Source organism: Mastomys coucha, unplaced genomic scaffold, assembly GCF_008632895.1.
Source record: "Mastomys coucha isolate ucsf_1 unplaced genomic scaffold, UCSF_Mcou_1 pScaffold7, whole genome shotgun sequence".
Classification (NCBI taxonomy): domain Eukaryota; kingdom Metazoa; phylum Chordata; class Mammalia; order Rodentia; family Muridae; genus Mastomys; species Mastomys coucha.
Window position 1 is genome coordinate 24104407 of NW_022196913.1, and position 3521 is coordinate 24107927.

A 3521-nucleotide genomic window follows, 5' to 3' on the forward strand; every position below is an offset into this window, starting at 1 on the left:
GTGGCCAGCGCCATCTTTGAGGTGTGGTGCTTCGCAGCTCTCCACAGTAAAGCCCTTAAAGAAATGCAGAAAACCACAAGCAATTGGAGGAAATGAATAACTCCCTTAAAGAAGTCCAAGGAAATAGTGGAAGGAAATGAATAAAACTACTGAAGACCTGAAAATGAAAATAGAATCAATAAAGAAAACACAAAAGAAAGAAAGGAAGGAAGAAAGAAGGAAAGAAAGGAAAGAAAATACAAACTATAGGAATTCTGGAAATGAAAAATTTAGGAATTTGAGAAGTAACTACAGAGGCAAGCTTCACCAATGGAAAAAACAGATGGAATAGAGAATCTCAAGCACTGAAGATGCTATGGAAGTAATAGATATACCTATCAAAGGAAAAATTCAATCTAAAAAAGTCCTGACCCCCCCCCCCAAAATCCAGGAACTCTGAGACACTATGAAAAGACCAAACTTAATTATAATAAGAATAGAAGAAGGAGAAGATTGTCAGCTCAAATGCCCAGAAAATATTTTCGACAAAATCATAGAAGAAAAGTTTTCTAACCTAAAAAAGGAGATGCTTGTAAATATACAAGAAGCATAGAGAACACCAAGTAGGTTGGATCAGAAAAGGAAGTCCCTCACTACCTAATATTCAAGACACTAAATATTCAGAACAAAGAAAGGATATTAAAAGCTAAATATAAAGGCAGACCTATTAAAATTATACTTGATTTCTCAACAGAGACCTAAAAGCCAGAAGGGCCTGGACTTTAAGAAACCACAGATGCCAGCCTAAACTACTATACCCACCAAAGATGGAGAAAACAAAATATTCCATGGCAAAACCAAATTTAAATACTATCTACTAATATAGTTCTATAGATGGGGCTAGACGGGAAGCTCCATCCTAATGAGGTTAACTACATCCATGAAACACAGGTAATAAAGAATCTCAGAGCAGGAAAATCAGAAGAAGAGAGGCACACACACACACACACACACACACACACACACACACGCCACTGCCACCATCATTACCAACAACAAAAAAGCAACAAGAATTCATCAATCTCTGGTCATCAGTATCTCCCAACATCAATGGTCTCAATCCCCACTAAGAAGACATAGACTAATAGAATGGATGTGAAAAGAGGTTCCAGCCATCTGGTGTATACAAAAAACAAAAACAAACAAAAAACATACCTCAGCATCAAGAATAGACATTACTTCAGGGTAAAGGGTTGGAAAATATATTCTAAGTAAAAGGACCTAAGAATCAAGCTGGTATAGTCATTTTAATATCTAAGAAAATATATTCAAACAAAAACTAATCAAAAGTGATAGGGAATGAAGTTACATATTCATCAAAGGAAAAATTCACCAAGATAGCATTTCAATTCTTAACATCTATGCCTCAAACACAAGGGTACCCACGTTTGTAAAGAAATACTACTATAGCTTAAATCCCATATTAACCCTCACACACTGATAGGAGACTTCAGTACTACATTCTCACCAATTAACAAGTTATACAGGGAAATATTGATGCCAACAGACATTATAAATCAAGTGCACTGAGCAAAAAAATTTCACCTAAATATAAAAGAATATATCTTCTTCTCAACTTTATAGAACTTTCCCCTAAAAGTGACCACTTACTCAGACATGAACCAAACCTCAACAGATACAAGAAAATTGAAATAACTCCCAGCAACCTGTCAGACAACCACAGATTTAAAGCTGGATATCAACAACAGAAACAACAGAAACCTTATAAACTCATGGAAACTGAACAAATCTTTACTGAACAAAAAGTGGTCCATGTGGCTATCCATGGTCTGTCCTACAGCATAAAGACATGTTGATGTTGCTGGTGTGTGCTACTTTTAAGGGCTATGAGGAAAAGTCATAGCACTAAGTGCCTTCATAAAGAAGTTGGAGAGTTCCCATATAAGCAACTTAACAGTACACCTGAAAGCTTTAGAACAGAAAGAAGCAAACATACCCAAGAGGAGCAGAAGGCAAAGAGTAGGCAAACTCAGAGCTGAAATCAAGCAGGTAGAAACAAAGAGAATCATACAAAGAATAAACAAGACCAAGAGCTGCTTCTTTGATAAAATCAACAAGTTTGATAAGCCTTTAGCCAACTAAAGGGCACAGAGAGCACATCCAAATTAACAAAAATCGGCAACAAAAAGAGAGAAATGACAACATAAATTGAGGAAATTCAAAAAATTATCAGAACCTACTACAAAAGCCTCTATGAAACTGGAAAATCTATATGAAATGAATGATTTTCTAGACAGACACCACATGCCACAGTTAAATCAAAATCAGGAACACTATCTAAACCGTCCCATAACCCCTAAAGAAATAGAAATAGTTACCAAAAACCTCCCAATCAAAAAAAAAAAAAAAAAAAAAAAAAAAAAAAAAAGCCCAGGGACTGATTGTTTTAGTACAGAATTCTACTAGATTGTCAAAGAATAGCTAATAGTAACATTCCTCAAACTATTCCACAAAAGAGAAACAGAAGGAACACTGCCTAATTCATTCTATGAAACCACAATTACTATTATTCCACACAAAAAAACAAAGGAAGAGAACTTCAGATCAATCTTGTTTATGAATATCAATGCAAAAATGCTCAATAAAATTCTCACAAACTGAATCTAAGAACACATCAAAAACATCATTCACCATGATCAAGTAAGCTTCATCCCAAGGATGCAGGGATGGTTCAATATAGAAAAATCCATAAACCTAATATACTATATAAACAAACTCAAGGAAAAAGTTACATGATCATTTCATTAGATACTAAAAAGCCTTTGACAAAATACAATAGCCCTTCATGTTAAAAGTCTTGGAAAGATCAAGAATTCATGGCATGTACACAAACATAATAAAAGCAATGTATAATAAATCAACAAGCAACATAAAATTAGATGAATAGAAACTAGAAACAATCCCACTAAAATCTGGAACAAGACAAAGTTGCCCACTCTCTCCCTATCTATTCAATAGTATTTGAAGTTCTGGCTAGAGCAATTAGACAATGAAAGGAGATCAAGGGGATACAAATTAGAAAGGAAGAAGTCAAAGTATCACAATTTGCAGATGATATAATTGTATACATATGGGACCTCCAAAATTCCATCTGAGAACTCCTACAGCTGATAAACTATTTCAGTAAAGTGGCTGGATATAAAATTAACTCAAATCAGTGGCCTTTCTCTGTACAAAGGACAAATGAGATGAGAAAGAAATTAGGGAAACAACACCTTTCACAAGAGTCACAAATATTATAAAATATACATGGTGTTACTCTAACCAAGCAGTGAAAGATCTGTATGACAAGAATGTCAAGTCTCTGAAGAAAGAAATGGAAGAAAACATCAGAAGATGGAAAGATCTCCCATACTCATGTATCAGCAGGATTAACATAGTAAAAATGTCCATCCTACCAAAAGTAATCTACAGATTCAATGCAATCCCCATCAGAATTCTTCACAGGCATGGAAAGAGCA